Source organism: Notolepis coatsorum, assembly GCF_963971535.1.
Source record: "Notolepis coatsorum genome assembly, chromosome: 14".
Taxonomy (NCBI): domain Eukaryota; kingdom Metazoa; phylum Chordata; class Actinopteri; order Aulopiformes; family Paralepididae; genus Notolepis; species Notolepis coatsorum.
Genome location: NC_140178.1, coordinates 19,163,595 through 19,174,332, shown reverse-complemented (window position 1 = coordinate 19,174,332; position 10,738 = coordinate 19,163,595). Strand labels below are relative to the sequence as shown.

At 42.5% G+C, this 10,738-nt stretch overlaps 1 long non-coding RNA gene across 1 annotated transcript; it reads left to right on the top strand.

Moving 5' to 3' along the window:
• The first annotated feature begins 211 nt into the window (after window positions 1-211).
• Window positions 212-10,487, top strand: LOC311239940. Its single transcript, XR_014620454.1, has 3 exons — window positions 212-1,193; window positions 4,286-4,345; window positions 9,802-10,487. It is a non-coding gene; the product is annotated as an uncharacterized lncRNA (long non-coding RNA).
• The last annotated feature ends 251 nt before the right edge of the window (window positions 10,488-10,738 follow it).

Here is a 10,738-nt window from a genome sequence, read left to right as displayed (position 1 = left end):
TAGACCAGAGGGAACTGACGGTGGAGGAATCTCCACAAAGTGAGCAGACGTCTGTGACGGGAGACAAAGACTTACAATATAGAGCTGAGACGGAGGAGAAGGATGACCGGATGGTTATGCGTGTGGTCGTGTCAGACCTTACATTTGAAGCCACAGATGGAGACCCTGTTCTGCCACAGGATGTTGGAAATGGAGAAAATCAAGAAGACGATGTAGTCATTCTTCCTCTTTGTGAGGCGCAAGACTCCACCTCAAAACTAGCAGCTCCCTGCTCTGACATAGAGGTGTTCGACTCTTTAGACGGATTCCTAAAGGCAAAGAACATCAATTATGCGCACTGTCCCATTTTTTTTGCCCCAGAGGAGGACAAAGAGATTCAGAGCGGGGATCAGAACCCGAGGCCACAGATGACACCTGCATGTGAATCTGAGCCTGAATGTGATGGGGAGCTAAGTACCTCTGAAACAGAACACAGTTCTGATTACTCAACATCTTCACCAAAATATAACTATTTAACAGTGTCCAAAAGGTTTTCCAAAAAGCTTCCAAAAAGCTTCCGAAGAGCTCCCTCCAAGTCCGATTGTAAGGATGAAGAAGGCGAGGACACGTCGGACGTATCACAGAATCATCCGTTACCCGAGTCTGACTCGGAGAGTGACTATGGCGATTTTGCTAAGAATGTACGCAAGTGGCAAGAGGGGAGACTTCAAACCACAACCAAAAGTGAGGACACCTCTGATGAGTCCGATTGTATGATAACAAAAACTGCCATTCAGCGCAGGTCACCAACAACTTCAAGTGGCAAACACATGGCGACTGCTGAATCTGACTCAGAACCTGAGCAGTACAGTGAGAACACACGTAAGAGGAAACTGACCTACACTGCACCAGAGGGAGACTCTGTTACTTCCCATAAGAGGCATGCAACTGAGCGGTCTCCTCAACAAGCCAGCCTCTCGTCTGAAATGCAAACTGAGGACCGCTCTGATGACTCCACAGTGTCTAGCAAAGACTTGTCCTCTTCTAGAAAACGTTTGTCAGAGTTCAGAAAAGGCCCATCAACCTCCAGAGAAGACTTGGCCTCTTCAAGAGAAGGATTGGCCTCTTCAAGAGAAGGCTTGGCCTCTGCAAGAGAAGGATTGGCCCTCCAGAAAAGGCCCCTCCACGTCCAGACTTGGTCCATTCACCTCAAGGTTGAAAGAAAGTATTCTGTTAATTACATCAATATTGGGCTGTCAGAACAGTATTATCTGTGTAGGTGGATTATTTACCTTGTTTAAAGGTGCTATAGGTCAAATGTTATGTAGAGTACCGTAGTCGTTTAAAAATATATACATCCACAGAGCTTTTAGAAAGGTGCGGAATAAGTGTATTGCTTTCCCCCCCAAAAAGTATTGATTAATGGGTTTATCATAAAAAAAAAAGTTTTTATGTTGCAGCAGGCATGTATAGACCACCGCAACACTTCCGGTAATCTGAAATCATGGGGGAGAGAGCGGGGGCAGAAAATTAACTAATGTGGATAAGAGCCTTGACGTAAATCGATCGGAACTTTTCTCGGCCGAGCTATAGTCACTTTTTCGTGCCGTGAGCTTTGAGATTGGGTATGTATACAAATATTTTAATACACCTAATTACACATTGTGCCAAGCACAAATGTTATGGGTGAGTGCAGTGTCAAGGAAATGCCATTCACGTAAATGTATGCCTTAGAACCCACTAATAAACTGTAAGCGAAACCGTATGCGGGCCATCAAACGTTAATTAAAGTAAAACCAGTGCAGCACAGCAGTCAACTCAGATCGCCACTTCATAGTACAAGGCATACCTTCAAAAGTCAATTAGACATGGCGGTCTTAATTAAATGAATAGATTATAACCAGTGCAGCACAGCAGTTAACTCGGATCGCCATCACCACCGTACGAACCAGCAGCCATAACCTAAACCTATGTTATAGAAATATGTTATCTTACCTTTACTTGAACACGAAATCCATGCGGCTCTACTTGCAAATGAACACCTCTGTGACTTTACTGTAAAAGTCGCCCGCTTGTTGAAGTTTCGAAAGCATTAACGTGTACGTGATGATGTTGATTAAAAAATACATCCTAATTTACCTAGTAACAGATGACGTACCGGAACGAAAGAGCTACTGATTGTTTGTAAGCATGCTTACCCTGGGCATATTAGTAGCGGGCTGAGGGAACAAATGCAATGCCCATGGTGGAAAGGAAATGCATTCTTGCATTCGAATCGACGCTAGAGAAAGCAGAGACGGTGTTTACACCTGCGGGTTGCGCCAAAAAGCTAAAACTAAATGAATGACTGAATGAACAGTTTATATTAGTTTACTATATAATACTTTTATTTCAATATTTCAGTGTTTTTATTATAATTTTTTCTTGGGTAAGCACTCCTTACTTTGCTTATATGGACGTCACGTCCCTGCGGCCGAGCTATAGTAACTTTTTCAGCACCTACTCCCCATGCGCATGAGCAGATTGCCAAAGGAGTCTGAAGGTTGGGGAGCCACGTTGGAATGTTCCATCACATTTATTTGTAAATCCCACAATCACAAGTTAATCTCCCCATGGGCTGGATGAGTCTTCTCAGAAGAAACATCACAATAAATCAAGAACAAAAAACCCACCATGAAATCGAAAATAAATAAATGCAACACTCCCAGACCAGTGAAGGTAAGGAAAACTCACTGAAAACCTAGCAATAGGAAAAAAGCACCACAGGCAATGTGGAGGAGAGAATGGCCGTTCAAGGGGGGGATCCCCCTTCTTGAATGTCTGTGATGGTAGTGTTGCTATGGATGATCGATGGGTGGAGAATAAAACAGGCAAAATAGTTGGTATGTATATATACGTGTAATAAAACACAAATATATACATGCAATAGCAACTGGGGTACATACGAACATTTTTGTACGATTTAAATAGAATAGAGCTAAGAACAACAAAAGAGAAAGCATAGGGAAACGAGCGCTAGTATGAAAATAGGATAAAGGCTCAGCTCAAAATATCAGTCGTATTCCGTTTGCACATGAGTATGTATTCCGTTTAGATCCATTTGAAGTATGGGGCCGACGTAGAGAGGATCGCATCATCTTGGCCATCACCACAAGACATCCACTCACAGAGAGACGGGACAGGCATTACAGTTTGCGTGTTTGTGGTGGGTGGACATAGCAATAGATGCATGTAGTAAGCATATACGTGAATAGAATAGATACATGTAGTAAGCATATATGTGAATAGAATAGAAGTACTTAACCCAGCAAATGAACTAGAACAGGCATGGTTTAGATCAGGGGTGCCTAACCTTTTTTGAACCAAGATCTACTTTTTAATTTACCACCTAGCCGAGAGCTACCAGCCAAAATTGTATAATTGTAAGCCGTCATTTGAGGCTTTATAAAAGCAGCATAATGAACACAAATCTGTCAGTGCCGAGTCCGACCTCATCTTAAATAACAAACAGCATTGCTTGTTGTAGTTAACAAGGAGAGGCAGAGTTGATTTAGCAAAAAAAAAAATTATTATTATTATTATTTTTTTTAATAATCACATTTTATTAATCAAGATCTACTTGAAATCAGCCCGCGATCTACCTGTCGATCACGATCGACTGGTTGGGCACCACTGGTTTAGATGTTGTAGGTCGGACAGAAGACGGTATGAAGCTGATCCATGACCTCAATGGTGCTCATAACCAATGTGTGGGTAGAACAGTCACTGCAACCTGTCTCTCTCTCCCATGAGCTCAATGTAACGCGGAAGTGCAGTGGTCTATCCCCTCCCTACTTCCCATTTCTCCATGTGTAATGCACCTGATTAGATCAATTACATGCTGGTGCTCTAGTGCGACACCTTGTGGCTGAATGTTATTTATTGCACCTTAACAACCAGCAAATGCCCAAGAGAAAGTTGTATGAAAGTGTTGTATGTTATAATCCATGCACAGAATTCCTTTTTTCCCAGTTAATCTCTGTTACAACAAGATTGTAACAGTAATGCATTTTTATAGTTTATACGCGACAGGTTTTGGGTAAATGGAGTTTGTTTATCATGGCGACTTGCGCCAGCGCCCCTGTAGTGGTCCGAAAATAGTTACTGCATCTTAAAGGTTTACACAATAATTAAAAAAAAATACAAAATGAGCATTTACATTTTGACAGCCCTAGGAAATATGAGTGACTATTAAAATGTAAATAATTCATCATATTTGATTGATCTAATTTAAATTCTTGTTCCGGACCTTTGTTTCTTTTCATAGGACACTCTGTGAGTGAGGGTTACAAGTGGAACGATAGGAGACAGTCATGTGAAACAAAAGGTAAGACCTGCCATTTTGCTTGATAGGGTTCCTTCCATGCTCTAATCATACACATTACTTCACCGCTATTCAAACCACAATGGAACAAATGTGCACGTAGTCGCAACAATAACGAGCACACTTTCAGGTAGATAACTCCAGATTTTCTGTGGCTTTAAATGAAATATATAGCCCTATTAAATATACATAACACTACAGATATTACCTGAAAAAATACAATCAAGCTCACAATAAACTGGGTGGCGCAGCGGACATTGCGCTCGTCACCAACACAAGAGACACCAGGTTCGTAATCCGTCTGTCGGCGTTGCCTCCGGCTTGGGCCGGCCGTCATACTAACTCAATTGGCAGAGTTAGCGGGTGGAAGTCGATGGGTGGTAATTTGGACGTTGTAAACAGCGACTCCTACAGGTCGGTTGGGGCGCCTGCACAGCAGAGACAGGAAAATGGCGGGGGTAGTGTGAGCCTCCCACCAGTGTTCATTTTGGCAGCTATTTTCATTTTAGTTTTAGTCTTACGGTGTTTTCACACCTGTAGTTCGTTTGCTTTGTTCCGATTCAGGGACTATTATGATACAATTGTTGCACTTTATTCTTAGTTCGTTTGTGTTCACACGGCTGTGTTCACACGGACCAAAACAAACGCACGTGCGAGCAAACTATCACTCATTGGTCAGATTTTGGGGTGTGCCCCCCCCCCCCCAACCCTGAATCTCCGCGTTACATTGAAATCGGGGAGGAGAGAGCGGGGGAGCAAATGAATGAATGTGGATGAGAGCCGTGATGTAAGTGGTTGCAGATACGGCTGTGGGGGTGCTGGAGACATGATCGAATAGTCTTTTATGCGCCTCAATCTCCTGAACACGGCGCGAGCCATTCCTAATCGATCAGAACTAAATCGGCAGCGAAAAAGCCCATTTTAAAGCACCTATTATTACCCATGCACATGCGCAGATTGCCCACAGAGTCTGGAGACGCGAGATGACGCACGAATGAATGTGGACTGTTCCATCAGAGGGGGGAGCTTCGGTGGCCAGTGTCCTTTCAGCCGACCAGGATAATGAAACAATGATCCCACTAAATGGCCAGAAGCGTCTTATGGCGACATCTACAATTACCTCATTGAGTCTCCAGGTAGACTAATGTTTATATTTAAGTGCAGTGGTCTGTAGCCACTCACATTACCACCGAAGCTCCCCGATGGAACAGTCCACATTCATTCTCTCGGTGAGAGAGAGAGAGGGAGAGAGAGAGTCAGTGAGACGGAGAGAGAGAGAGGAGGTGTTGTCTCGCACGGTGCTGCTGTTGCAGCGTCACTACAGTCACTAAACTTTCTGTACACTTGCGTGTTCTCCAGCATCTGACGAATGTGATCGTCTGCCCAAATATCAACGAGGCAGTGTACCGAGTCATTGCTGCTCCACGTTGACCCACGGCTCACTATTATTATTATTGTGTCGGTTTGCTAAATCGATTGCATTCTCACAGCATACAAGTCGCGTCGGGTTCGTTTGGAAGTGCGCCGAGACCACCCTCTCTAGGTGGTCTCGGTCCGCTTGTTTTGTTCCGCAACAGAATGTGATTGCTGTGTTCATATATGCCCAACTGAACCGAAATAGCGGGTAAACGCTCCAGATTTCGGATCAACAGCTCCAAACGAGCCATGTGTGAAAACGCCCTTAGTCATGTGTCAAGTGCTCCTTTTTCGTTTTCATCATATTTAGTCATCTGCATTTACTTTTCGTTTAGTCAGTTTTAGTCAACTAAATGTCTGAGCATTTTAGTCTTAGTCAGTGTTAGTCTCGATTTTGTCTTTTTTGTTTTTGTCTAGATTTAGTCGCAGAAAACTGATGATTTTTGTCTAGTTTTCGCTAATGAAAAAAGGGCATTTTATATTTTTATATTATATTGTAAATGCAATTCTATTTATTAAGTATAGTCTAGCACAAACCCTATCAGCTGATTCACAATAAGTTCAGTAGAAGGCTAGAAGCCCAATACAATAGTAACCAAACATTCCTTGAAATGGTCAATAGATTCAGAAATAGTCAGACATGGAATGGAACATATTCTGATTTAAATTGCTTTTTTTTTTAACCAACAAAGCAACATTAGGATAGTGTAAATACACAGTACACACTGATTGCAATTCTTACTGGGACCTACTGTACAAATTTCACACGTCACACACACACATGCATTCCCTTTTGTCCCTCGAGTCGTACCGTAGATCGCTGACGTCACTTAAAATGGCGGCCCCCATCAGAGCATTCGGCTAATACCATTAGCTTAGCGACCCTGCCACCGCACTTCTATGTGCATAAAGTGTGGTAACAAAATATCACAGCCCCTAAGACTGGGAGCGTTCTAACTCTACTGAGCATGTACCCAACATTATATGAAAAATAAAAAGTCATTACGACGTTTTAGTGCACTTCAAGCGCTAAAGGGATTCATAATTTATAGCAGGGTCAATCTCAGTGTTAGTACTCGTCTGTTTCTTTTCTTTTCATACTAACATTACCTTTTTAAGTGAACGTGGTCTTGTCCTTGTTGTATCCATGTGTAATGTTGATAGTAGTGGGTGTACACAGATGAAAGAGAGCAAGTCTGTGTCTGGGATATAGGTCCCGACTCCCAGGCTATTCGCCTAGCCATCCTCTCAGCCTCCGTCGTCTTAAATGCTATGTTATTTTGGTAGAACTGTTCGGCTGCCGCAGGAGTGTTGAGAGAGTAGCAGATTCCGTTCATGGTTATTGGTATAAGCTGTAGTCACGAGAGACCTGGGACACTGTTTTTAGCCTCACGTATGTTATGTAGCTTGGCTTTTAGCCATAAACGCTGCTGAGCTTAACCCGGAAACGGAAATGGGAAATGCTGAAATAATAACGTGACTTATTCTAAAAGTTATAATTATTTTGTCTCATCTTGTTTTAGTCAACATAAATTAAGAGAGAATTCGTCATGGTTTTTGTAAACTACATTTTTGTGTACTCAGTTGTGGTCAACGATATGTAATTAACTATTTAGTCGCGTTGGCGTCACGTGGTCTTCAATAGCGTGACGTCACGTCTCGTTGTCGTCATGAAAAAAACCTTCGTTGACGAACATCTTTCGTCATCAATTTAGTCAACAAAATTAACACTGCCTCCCACACATTACACCTCGCCAAATGAGAGTCCGCGCTGGCAGGCGGAAAGATGTGACAGGCTGCCTCCACATGCATCGGAGGGGACATGTGATGCAAGGCTTCTATCCTCCCTACAACCGGCCAGTGGGTGTCACATGCGAGCAACGTTCAAGACAGGGGAGGGGAGAATTGGCACGGCTAAATTGGGATGGGAGAAAAATAAAGAGGAGAAAAAGTTGATCCAAAAAAAAAAAGCTCACAATAAACTCGTAAGTCATCATATTCACCATGACTGAGAGAAAGAGAGAGAGAGAGGGAAAACCGTTGTGTTTGCAGGTTAAGTATTTAACACTTTGAGCGCCACTCACGGCTAATCTCGGGTTTACGATTGTGACGCTGAAATATATCACGTCACGGCTTTTCTCTGATTTTTTTTTTTTTTTTTTGCGATCTGAAATCATATTGCATCACGCGAGCCTACCGTTGGAGATCCAGGGGCCGCCGGCGATCAGATGTGAAAAAGCGCCCCCTATCGTCTCCCAGATGGTAAATCACCCTTTTGGAATGGACTCAATGAAAAGGGATGGGGAAAAAAAATATTCCAGTCCACATTTCACTTCTCACCCATGCAGCCGGAGTTACCAGAGTTCATTCTGGAGCCTCTGAGCCGCGGCGATCATGGGTTACACTGTACACACGTTGGATCAATATACTTATCGGTTTTTTCGAATGGTGATCAGGAATTGGAATATACCATTTGGATACCATCTGATGTTAGGTAAGGAATCTATGTTATCAGTGTTAGGATAATCAGACTCGTTTTCATGGAGATATAAGCGTTTCCACTATATGTGATATGGCTGTTTCACTGTAAAAGCCATGAGGAAATAATAGCAGCGATGATCAGCGCACGGCACAAGCGTGCGTGCGTGTGTGCGTGCGCACACATATACTATCGACCATCTAGCGTTTATTTGAAAACGATTCATAAATAGACAGGCAAATGATAACGTTCTGGAATATTCCAGTAAAAGGCGATTATCATGAAATGTGTTGTTTTTTCTTCGAAACCGAGTGGTTTTCAAAATGCTATAAAAAGGAAATGAAGCGCTAAAAACACAATCTGCTTTGCCAATGTTGACTGGAAAATTATTCTTTGATAAGCGATGGGCAGATTAGACACATAGCATAATTTAAAACATAGATTAGGCGATATTGGGCCGTGGACCGTGGCATCAACGGGGTAAAAAGGAAAACACGGCCTGGCACTGAAAGTGTTAAAGATCACTATTACCTATTACTAGGCCAGGGCCACATAAACAAGGGGGGAACATGCAAACTACATACAGAAAGCCCCCCTGCCTGGGTTTGATGTTGAACCCAGGGCCTTTTTTTCTCTTTTTTTTGGCATTTTTTGTATTGCTTTATTGGACAGTTTCAGAGAGGAAGTATGGGAGGAGAGATGGGGGAGACATTCGGCAAAGGTCGCCGGGTCCGGGAGTCGAACCCGGGACGGTGGCGTTGCACTACAGTGCGTTACGTGGTGCGCCACTCGGGACCCAGGGCCTTCTTGCTGTGGGTCAACACTGTTAACCACTGCTGGGGTTTGAATCAAGAACCTTCTTGCTGTGGGTCAACACTGTTAACCACTGCTGGGGTTTGAATCAAGAACCTTCTTGCTGTGAGACAACAGTGTTAACCACTGCTGGGGTTTGAACCCAGAACCCTCTTGCTGTGAGGCAACAGTGCTGACTACTGCTGGGGTTTGAACACCGGTTCATGTTTTTGTTTTTCAATTTAATTATATTTAAAGTTCAAGGAAATCCACTGTAAAATAAAGTTCAATAAGTACATGATGTTTCCAAAGTCGATGAGTAATTGTGTTAAATAATCATGATCTCAATATTGACCAAATTAATAGTGATTATGTTTTTTGCCACAATCAAGCAGCCCTACAAAATACAATGTGCTTTACGTGTTTACCTTCATATAAACCGCTGATGTTCACAGGTGTGTTTGGTATAGTGCTCAGGAAAGTGTCATGGAAGGCTTGTTTACTGGCTGCTCACCCTGTTTGAAACGGTTAAAGTTCTATTTACTTTTGTCATGTTTGGAAACTTACAAAATAATTGTATTTTGAGTCACAATGACCTCACAAAGTTCCACAAAGCTTTTTTTCAATCTAAAAGCAAAGGTATTCAATTTTGTGGATTCAACTAAACATGTGATTGTCAAATGGTTTCCAGATTGTAACTTTGAACCTTTTTAATCCTCCCTGTTTATGCTTCACCCTCTATGTTCTTTCCTCCCTCTCATCTCCAACTCAGATATGGTTCCTGGACTTCTCTCCACCAACAAACAGAAGAACATGGACAAACCAAAGGCAATGAAGAGACCAGGCATCACATGCACACAGGAGAGAGGCCTTATCATTGTGATCAGTGTGGGAAGACCTTAACTACAAAGCAAGACCTGTGAAACCTAATGTACACCTGAGGTGGCATACCGGGGAGAAGAGGTGCACATACTGTGGGAAAGGCTTTCTAGACTCGAATCATTTGAAAAGATGCATGTACACCCACTCCTGCCTGCAATGCTCCAAGAAATGTCCAGTCAGCTCACCTAAAGAAGCATTACATGAGAGGCAGATGCTGTATCGCATACAATGACACCCTGCTCAGTAGGTTTTACATCATTTATATATTTTCTGCTTTTATTGTACAAATTATCATACATCTAGCAGTGGTGCGTGACCCTGTACCGTCAAAAGGGAATTTGGATCCAACTTTCAGACTAGACTGCAGATCAAATATGACTCCAGATCCACAAATACCATAGCAATCCTGTCGTTACAAATGTTGTCAGAAACATCATTTAAGTTAAACGAAAATGAGGTTCCATGAAAATAGAAGATTTATTTATCTTGTACATAAGCATTTTATACAAATATCTTCACACGCACATTATTAACCACAGCGATCGTGACTGGAATTCTAAATGGCTGGTTTCAAGAGGGAGGGTTCTTGTCACAGCTGAACTGCAGAAAAGCCACAATGCACAAAATTAAAGCTGCTGTAAACTACTTTCTTTGGAATAGCTTGACTCAATTTCTTTAAGCTCACGGGACTTGATAATAGTTTTCCACAACGATGACAAACTCAAAAACATGTAACATATTACAGATGGGCGAGTCTGGTGCTGGAGGAGGAGTTTGATGCTACTGATGGTCGAGGAATACAGGAGGCTGCAGACACTAAGATACAG